Source organism: Gigantopelta aegis, chromosome 12 (assembly GCF_016097555.1).
Source record: "Gigantopelta aegis isolate Gae_Host chromosome 12, Gae_host_genome, whole genome shotgun sequence".
In the NCBI taxonomy this organism is placed as follows: Eukaryota; Metazoa; Mollusca; class Gastropoda; order Neomphalida; family Peltospiridae; genus Gigantopelta; species Gigantopelta aegis.
The window spans coordinates 24,002,572-24,013,513 of record NC_054710.1 but is presented as its reverse complement, the minus strand read 5'-3'; positions in this window follow the sequence as shown (position 1 = coordinate 24,013,513).

Below are 10,942 nucleotides of genomic sequence, written 5' to 3'. Positions count from 1 at the left end.
CTGAATGCGTTTTAGTTATATAAACCTGTCACGGGGATCCTATAATACCCGTAACTGAATAAAACACGATTATCCAAATATCTCTTCTAACTGTATATCTTTTAGATCTCTCTGTATCGGGCAGTCTAATACCCGAGTGGCTCGGCTCTAGGTATAATCAGAGATAAGATCTTATATAAATATAAATATATATATATATATATATATATATATATTTATATATATATATATATATATTTAGCACGTTTAGTTCACTAGAAAACACAACAAAACACAATAGACTTTGGAATCTGTATTAACACTACGCTGACAAATGTACTTGCCGCAGTAGTTAATTAACAACAACAATATAATAACAACCCAGAGCTAATGACTTAATTAGTTAATCACTAGGTGTCTAGTTTACACAATATTCTAATCACTTCACGGTGATACAATCCACACGCGTGTGATAATTGAGAAACGCTGCCAGGGGAACTTAATTAATAAAGGAATTACAACTCTATTCCTAACTGGTTAATTTTTAATTAACCCTTAACTACTCATTCAGTAACCTTGTAATACAGAATTAATACTGGTACATATCCCAATAAAGACAATAACCTACAGTTTACCTAGGTCCTCTAGGATGACCGGCTAAGCTTTATCTTACCAAATACTCGTATACAAATATTAGAACAGTGAAGCCTACAATTTACTTCGTCAGATTACCGGAGACACTGTCTAAAGAATATTGGTACAATACAGTATTAGAATATTTAAAGTCACATCAATCACATACAGGTTATACAACAGAGCAGAAAAATATATTTACCAGTCCAGTCGGACTACGTTCCCCGGGAGCCTTCCAATGTTTCTCCCCGATATCTCATGTCATATCATGTCATAGGGTTTTACGTGCACATTCAGAACAAGCTGTTGTAGCGCACGCCTGTCGTGGGCACACGAGCCGGCCTTGGCCGGCTCCTCCGTCCATGACAGGAAAGGTGGGGGGTGGGGAGAGGAGGGACCGCCTGCACTGGCAGGTGCAAGGGAGCACCAGCAGCCCGATCAAATCGGTAGCAGGCGGGTGGGGGTGGTGGTGGTGCTATGGAATTTGAATGTAGCAGTTAAATACCAAAGAGAAAAGGGTGCGCAATTTTGATTGAGGGAATTTGGCGCAACCCCGATATCTCTAAAATCCTAACTATTTATTCAAAAATCTCAGAGACAGCGAATATCGCCCGGGGGCACAACGCGGTACCTCACCTATCATGTGATATTGCCACAACTCCCAGAGACGGTATATTTTCTTAGATGGCCAGACTTACTGTCGCCAGTTCGCCAGAAATACCATGGTCGCGCGGAGGTATTACGTAACAACTCTCCACATGGCCTCCACACCTGGTCTGGGTGTGTATTAGGGGGTACGGTCGCGCGGAGGTATTACGTAACCAAGCTGCACACAGCCCTCTAAAACAATTAACATCGCCACAGGCGAAAAGATAAGAGCATGTTCCGTCACAAAACCATATACGATTATTATATTACAGATGACTGAATGCGTTTTGGGTATATAAACCATATACGATTATTATATTACGGATGACTGAATACGTTTTGGGTATATAAACCATATACGTTATTATATTACAGATGACTGAATGCGTTTTGGGTATATAAACCATATACAATTATTATATTACGGATGACTGAATGCGTTTTGGGTATATAAACCATATACGATTATTATATTACAGATGACTGAATGCGTTTTGGGTATATAAACCATATACGATTATTATATTACGGATGACTGAATGCGTTTTGGGTATATAAACCATATACAATTATTATATTACAGATGACTGAATGCGTTTTGGGTATATAAACCATATACGATTATTAAATTACGGATGACTCAATGCGTTTTGCAAAAGCACGCATCGCAGACATCTAGTTTAGACGCTCACACTGAAACTAATCTATACTACTCAAAAGAATTTAATGGTCAGACGATATTTTCGACATTATTTTCTGAATGTCAATTATATTAGCTAGACCATAATGTCACGCATGGTATTGTTCCATTTTGACGAAAGTGGGTCTAAGCAACCTATAAATGAATTAAAATTCACTGTCATTGACACTGTCGACTAGTTCTAATGGCGAAAACATGCTTACATTTGCACGTAAAGTAGGGCGAAAGCGAAAGGTCTGCTAAGTGCCCATAACTTGCTTTTTCACAAAGCGCTTCATTTGCACGCTTTGCATGCGTATTCCATGTTCCCAATGCTGAATTTCCGTATAATTTGAGCTTGCGTTCGTGTACGGTGCATACTCCAAATTCGACAATGGTACGACGTCAACTGACTATCGAAGATCGAGGAAGGGCTATTGCTTGGCTTCAGGATGGCAATACGCAAAGAAATGTTGCTCTGAGACTTGGTGTCAGTCAGAGTGTCGTTGGCCGAATGTGGCAACGGTACCAAGCAACGAATTCTGTTCGAAATCGTCCACGTTCGGGAAGACCCCGAAGCACTGCAAATAGAGAGGACCGCTACATCACCAATATGGCTCTACATCAACGCACAACCACTGCACGCCGATTACGTGACAATCTGCGGACTGCGACTGGAACTCGAGTGTCTGATCAAACCATACGCAATCGTCTGAGAGCCAATAATCTACGCTGCCGTCGCCAGGCTGTTCGACCATCACTCCTACCACGTCACAGAACGGCCAGACGTCACTGGTGCACACTTTATCTGCGGTGGCAACGTGTTCAGTGGGGTCGAGTGATGTTCACTGATGAGTCCAGGTTTAGTCCCCAGTTCAATGACGGTCGGGTTCGTGTCTACAGACGTCCTGGGGAGCGCTTCGCTGACGTTAACGTTAGACAACGTCACCGGTTCGGTGGTGGCAGCGTCATGGTGTGGGGCGGCATCTCTATCCACCACAGGACCCCCCTCTATGTGGTGAATGGCAATCTGAATAGAATCCGCTATCTGAATGAGATTATCCGACCGTTGGTTCTCCCAGGCCTTCAGCAGATTGGCGGCGGGGCAGTTCTGCAGGATGGCAATGCCAGACCCCACCGCGCCAGGGTGGTAACGGACTTTCTCAGACAACAAGGTATCGCCAGGATGGATTGGCCAGCATATTCGCCTGACTTGGCCCCAATAGAGCACGCCTGGGACGAATTAGGCAGGAGAGTTCGGGATAACCATGCCCCTCCGGCCAACCTTCATGATCTGGGTCAACTTCTTATGGCAGAGTGGCAGGCCAGAGTTCTTCAGACGTCTGATCAACAGCATGAGGCAACGATGTGTCGAGTGTATTCGCGCCAGGGGTGGATTCACACACTATTAAACGAATGTTCTAATGTGTAAAATCCATGTTTGACAACCTTCAACTTTGACAGCATGTCATGTGACTTTCTTGTATACAGTGACGTTTGTTTGTGGTTTTTTGTAAATATGGAACAATAAATTAAATTTTTGGTGTAGTTTACATCATCAATCTAATACACTCTGAAACTTATTTGGTTATAAATTTTTGACCCTTAAATTCTTTTGAGTAGTATATTTCGATGTATGTGTTTTAGCCGTCGTATTCACGCGCCGCGCCGCATCCATGTTATATGAGCCAAACGCGAAGAATATGTTGAAACAGTCACTGTCACAATTGATTGTGTAAAATTGTTCTTCCATTCTTTTCATCATCATCATATATATATATATATTATATATATATATATATATATATATATATATATATATATATATATATACTCAACAAAGAAAGTTTAGCAGTCAGTCCATCCGTTCGTTTGTTCGTCCGTCCTTTTGTCTGTCTACACGTGTCTCCCTTTCTCTATATATTTATCTATCTATCGATCTGTATATATATATATATTCATCGATCCATCCATCCATCCTTCTATTTAACTGTCGTTTTTTTTATATATATATATATATATATATATATATATATATATATATATTGATAAACATCGATTCTATTCTATTATATTATATTATATTCATGTATTGTTAAATGTTGATGACTGTAAGGGATTAACAACATCGTACGAAGAAGGGTCTTTAGAAGCCCCCCACTCCCATCACCAAAACAACCCACCCCATCCACAGTTGCCGACATATCTGGAAAGACTGGAAAATTCAAACCATTTTGCTATTGAAATTTTGCAAATCTGACGGCAATTTGTTTTTTCCTTCTTCCCGGTGCTCCCATGACATAACTCTACGCGACTCTAGGGGAGGGAGATGAACATAGTTCGACTAATGCCTTGTAATACCCTAGCTGTCAGAGTTGCGAAGGCCAGACTAACTGAGAAACCCTTATTTCAACAGTTCAGACTTAGTCGCTTAACCTCGCTTCAGACACTTCGGATTAGCAGAGAGGTGACTCTGGTCATCGTCACGAGTTCTATAGGTCTGTTTGATGAACTTAAGGCCGGCTTCTTGAGAAAACATAAAATACGAAAAACTGTCGAGTTCGTTAGATATGCTGTGCAGTTGTGTTTATGTATGTATGTATGTATGTATGTATGTATGTAATAATAATAATAATAATAATAATAATATATGTATATGTATATGTACATCTCTCTCTCTCTCTCTCTCTCTCTCTCTCTCTCTCTCTCTCTCTCTCTCTCTCTCTCTCTCTCTCTCTCTCTCTCTCTCTCTCTCTCTCTCTGTGTGTGTGTGTGTGTGTGTGTGTGTGTGTGTGTGTGTGTAATTGGTATGATTGTTTTTAATATATATATATTTTTATTTTGATGTCACACCTCTGCATCTTTAAGTGGACATGTAATTTGACTTGTTTTAACCTGTGAAAGTGGACACTAAGTTTCGTTAATCTACAAACCTGTAAAACAAATTGGTAAAGTTACGCTAGAGTGAGATTCTGCGATGTAAAAATGGGGAAATACCCCTGAAAACAGACATGAGCTGGTACTCCATAACCGTTACATCTCAGATGTACATCTCTTGAATGAAACATTTATTTCCTAGTATCAGAAAATCCAGGATAACCAGAAATATTAATTTTATTATATACGAAAATGGAGAATCTAAATAATGCACAATTTCAGTTATCAGAAACGGTATTACTGGTGTTAATCGGAAAGACTAGCCCATGAAGTGGCGACAGCGGGTTTCCTCTCTCAATATCTGTGTGGTCCTTATCCATATGTCTGACGCCATATAACCGTAAACAAAATGTGTTGGTTGCGTCGTTAAATAAAATATTTCCTTCCTTCCGAATGTCGTGGATAGACTAAAACAGGTAACGTGTTTCCGTGGGTGCCCATGCAAGCGTATTTGAACATGATTTAGATAAAGTAGCAAAATACATTGAAATAAATTAATAAATTAAAAAATGGTCACGGAAAATAGATACAATAATTATAGTCAGTCGAGCTGAGGAAAATAACGTAATTTTGATAAAGTTTTCTTTTCTTTTTTCTTTTCTTTTTTCGGTCACTAATTTCATGTTTTTAGTGTATACATCAATGAAAAAATATATAAACGACTTAAATAGTTATTTTATTATGGTTTTTGTTTACTGCTATTGTTACCATTTTTCCAAATTATCTACTAGTGCAATATATACCTGTATTAAACACTCACACGGCATTAGACGGGTTTTGAGGGTGCGGGTTTTTTGTTTTTGTTTTTCGGTTTTGTTTTTTCCACACTCTGCAAGAAGAGAAACGTAGCCACGTTTAAAGGGACTTTCCAGAGTTTGCAGCCATTGAACTATGTTTGCGAAAACAGCCGTGTTTGCGAATACTATTTCATACTAAATACATTTTCTTGTTTAGAATCCCAGTGTCTGTATATCGAATGTATTTGTGGTCGTATACTAATGTTTGTAGCACTCAGTTTTTAATTTACTTCATGATATATATTTGCGAATTTATTGAAGGTAAAATCAGGTCTGGGCTACTACAAGCATTAGGACAACAACAAACACCTTGTAAATACAGACACTGATATTTTATTTGTATGTTACGTCATCGAAAGGGCTATATTTGTCGGAAACATTTTACAATGGTTGTAAACTCAGGACTGTCCCTTTAAATTAACATTGCAATAAAAAAAAAATCATTATATAACCGAAAGTAAATACACACAAATAATACATAGCATGCCGTGATGAATGGGGTATCCTGAGTTTAGTTTGGGGAGCAATCTACTGTATAGCTATTTAGCAGTTTAGCAACTATTTATTTAGTGTAGTCGAATGTGTCCCTTTGCATGCAAGTATATTAGAGAGGTTACAAGGGCGGACCCAGGAAACATTTTAGGGAGGGGACCAAGGGCAAAGGGCACATAGAGCAACTCCCTGAAAAGGGCACTTCAATGAAAATTGTAAATAAACGTTTCAAAAATGGGCATTTTAATTTCTTAGGGGGAGGGACATGTCCCCCTTGTTCCCTCTCTTGCATCCGCCCTTGGGTTTACAATAAAGAGCACAACAATAAAAGAAAAAAGAAAAACCCAACAAACAAACACAAAATTAAATTAAATTATATTAAAATAAAAACATGTTTGAAAACATTTTTGAAGAAAACTTTTAAAATAGTCCATATATACATGCACAAGTTGTTTGTGTTTGTGTTTGTGTTTGTGTTTTATTTTATTTTATTTACTTTTTGTTTTGTCTCTAAAATGGATGCGACAAATCCAAAAATCAAACAGTAGCACAATGGAGGCATTATAATTTTATTTTAAGATTTATATATTGGAAAAAAAGAGAGTACCACATCATTTTCAATATTCTTGCGTCCACACAATAATCTTTTTTCCACATAATTCACGCGTGCGTATTAACCAGATAATCCCGTGTTCCGCGTCCTAAGTCGCTGCGATGATGTCGAAAATGCGGAATCCCCATATCCCTGCCACTAGTCGCGGATTAGGGGATCCCGGTGTATTTCATGTGAGGGTTACGCAAATCCGCGATGTTTGCCGATGTTTGAAGTCGAGAAATAAACTGTCCGTTCAAGGTCAGACTCGCACGTTCGCGAAGGACAACGTATAAGCGTCTTTTCGTAAGTCACGTGATCCGCAAATCGGAACTGGAAAGATGACCAAAGCGTCGGATATTAGTCAGTTGTCGAACTTGCTGTGATTATGGCTAACTAAATCTTTGGACATAATTTGTGTTTATATTCGATGGATATATAAAGCTGTGAGTACTTAGTTAATACTGTTAGCGAGGATTGTTGAAAAAGAGTAATATAATGTTAATATCATGTATTTATATCATTTTTGTTTTTAAAAAAAGATATAATAATGTAATAATTTTATACATTTCTGTTTACGCCTTTTAAAATTTTATATTGTGATTTTCGGTTTTCATTTTACCATAGAAGTGAATAATATATATGTATATAATAGTAAAGAAGTAAATTTAAAAAATAATAATAATTTAAAAACATTTTAAAACCCTTTCAAAACAATGTTTCGATATAAAATCTATTACTACTAAATATATCAGCGTGTTAATGAAATAGCAGGTTTACGTCTGGGGTTTTAAATAAAAAATATAGTTTGACATTTTCGATTTTTTTTTTTTTTTGGTCAGTTATTACAAAATTTGATTGTCGAATTGATGATTTGGGTATGCAAATTCTCGCAAACTGATAAGGAATATGATTACAATTCATCAGGTTGTAATGGTCTTGTTATTTCAATTGATTCAGGAATACTGTGTATCGTGAAATCGAGAGTCATATTTTATCTCATTATTTTTAATATCGTGTGCAATATTTTGAATATACATGTACAATGTTTCATACTGCAAATACGTTTTATGATAATTTTGGAATTATGTCAAATCATTGAATTGGGATCGAAAATAGAAGAGGCAGATTATATGAAAACAATGTTTTCATAGCTAGAGCTTAGTATTGTTGAGCAGCCAGTCCCGCTGTATCTTCAGCCAATGCTCCACGACTGCAATATCAAATTATGTGATATGCATGGTCCTGTGTGAGAGCGTACATATGCATTTTTGTACAATAGTCATTGCTGTTAATTAAAAAAAAAAAACACAAAAAAAAACAAATCAAGCACACAAAACGCTCACAACACAAGAAAAAAGAAAGAAAAGAGTGTCAGAATTATCTATTGGTTGACATCCAATAGTTTTGTCGTTAAACAAAGTAAATTTTAAGTTTTCTCTTGTACCGAGATTGCGCAGCGTTCATCTAAGAGCAGTCTCCTGCAATATTAACTGGATGCACTGAGGTTAGTGATGATGAAATCATATTGGCTGATAGATATAATCAAACACCTTATACAAATCAGATTGGTAAATTCTGCAATGATCAGATTATTGAAAGTTAATACGATTTTTGTTTTATTAATACAGTGAATCTCCTCTAAACCGGACACCATAGGGACCAAGTAAAACGTCCGGTTTTAAGAGGTATCTGGTTTAGAGAGTTTCTCTCTTGCACAAATATTTAAAAAGGGGCCATGAAAAACGTCCGGTTTTGTGGGAATTCCAGTTTACATATCGTCCGGTTTTGAAAGGTTTTGCTGTATGACCAATGTATGGAGCTTTACGAGTATGCCATTTCCCAATATGTGTGTGTGTGTGTATATATATATATATATATATATATATATATATATAAGGACTAGGCACAAGTTATCCAACTTACGAGGCCCTCTCCAAAGATCAATTGATGTTCCAATATGAAGCTAGGTCTTTTAATAATCAGAGATGGGTTTTTTTTATAAATCTAGCTAAGTTTATACATTTTGTTATGCTGAAACGTAAGTCGACTTTTATAGAAATGTGTTATCTGTTATTTTTCTCTATTACATCATTATCTGTAGTCCTTTCAAATGCCGAACGTTTTTTTTTTCGTTTTTTTTTTACAAAGTTATATACATTTCTCAACTTATTGTTTTTTTTGTTGGTTTTTTTAATTGAACATTGAAATCTTGTAGTGTTTTGTGTTACTTCCAAAACATTTAATTTTATTTTTATGTCAAATCAAACTAGCAATATTTACAAATTTACAGTGTTTACGGACTTTAGAAGGACTATAGTGTACGATTTCTTTACTTATTTCGTATTGCTTGTGTTGTTTTGGTTTTTGTTCGTTGGGTTGTTTGTTGTTTATTTGTTTTGGGTTTGGTTTGGGGTTGAGGGTGTTAGCTTGTTTTGATTCGTTCTTATTTGTTGGTTGTTGTTTATTTAGGGGGGGGGGTTGTTCTTTTAAACCTATTTTGTTGGTGTTTTTGTTCCTTTCTAGTTTTGTGTGTGGGATTTTTTGGTGTTTTTTTAATGTGTGTTCTTTTTTTTTTGTCGTATTTAATTCAACAGACAACTACCGGCCTCAGTGACGTCGTGGTTAAACCATCGGATATAAGGCTGGTAGGTACTGGGTTCGCAGCTCGGTACCGGCTCCCACGTAAAGCGAATTTTAACGCCCTCTTTTTTCTCACTAACAGCTAACAACTAATCCGCTGTTCTGGCACTGTCATGGAGAGGCAGCTCAGATAGCTGATGCGTGTGCCTAGGACAGCGAGCTTGAACCGTAATTGGATATAAGCACGAAAATAAAACTGAACCGAACAGACAGCTCATTACTGGAATGTATCGATGTTTTGCTGTTAGTTTCTGGTAATACGTAAAACATTAAATAGCATGTCAACCAGACAGTTTCAATTTAGCTGGGTATAAATCTGAGTGACGTCACCAGCGAGTGTCTATTAGGGCCGGCTCTTGTCGTGTTATCTTCCTAATCCTGCTAATAAGACAGACTAGACGGTCGCTGGTCTCAATCCAGTTAGCGACAGCTTGTCTGAATACATTTCTACACAGTAATTCACAGCCCAGTGGTACAGCGCTCGCCTGATGCGTGATCGGTCAGGGATCGATACCCGTAGGTGGACCCATTTGGGCTATTTCTCGTTCCAGCCAGTGCACCACGTCTGGTATATCAAATGCCGTGGTATCAAGGCCGTAGCTGGGGGGGGGGGGGGGGGGGCAAAAAAAACAAAAAATAAAAATCGGGGGAAAATATAGAAACTTAAAGAAAATTCTCTTCTTAACCGTTTAAGGAGTTTTAGACTATTAACTACTCAGTTACCCCGTCCCCCCAACGAAAAATCCTAGCTACGGCCCTATCCTGTCTGTGAGATGGTGCATAAAAAACAGTCCTTGCTACTAATGGGAAAATATAGTGGGTTTCCTCTCTTAGACTATATATGTCAGAACGACCAAATGTTTAACATCAAAATAGCCGTTGATTAATAAATCAATGTACACCAATAGAATTCTTAAACAAAACCAACTTTAACCATGTAGACAAGATATTACATGCCACGCCATTTGGTTTGTATATCAAAATAACATCTCCATGTTATGTTAATACTGGGGAAAGTAGGTAGATGTCTGCTAAATAATTACAGCACTGTTATTCTTCATAATATACTGATGGAAAGAAATTAAGGAACAAATCGAACTGTAGACCAAATGTTGTTGTTTTTGTTTTGGTTCCCCCCCCCCCCGCCCCCCCCCCCCCCCCCCCCCCATAATTTAATTCTCAACTAGCGTAGTAATGTCTGTATTTCATACCAAGTTGTAATGTGGGATTGAATTTTTGTAGTGTTGAATGTGTTGCCTATATGTTCCCAGTCAACTTCTGACAATGTCAATTAATTTTTAATGCAGTCATTATTTCTTGTTGCTATGTGTGTGATCCTTTTTTTTCCATCAGTATATATTGATGACGATGATTCGCGATACTTACTGCATCGTATTTGCGATTTGCGATACCGTATGTATCACCGTACCATTAAACATTTAGAGGAAATCACTTTTCCGACTGACCTAGGACACTCACCCCTCGTCCGCAACGGAAGGAAAATGTTAACCTATTGAAACAGGTCTCGGTGGTGTCATGGTT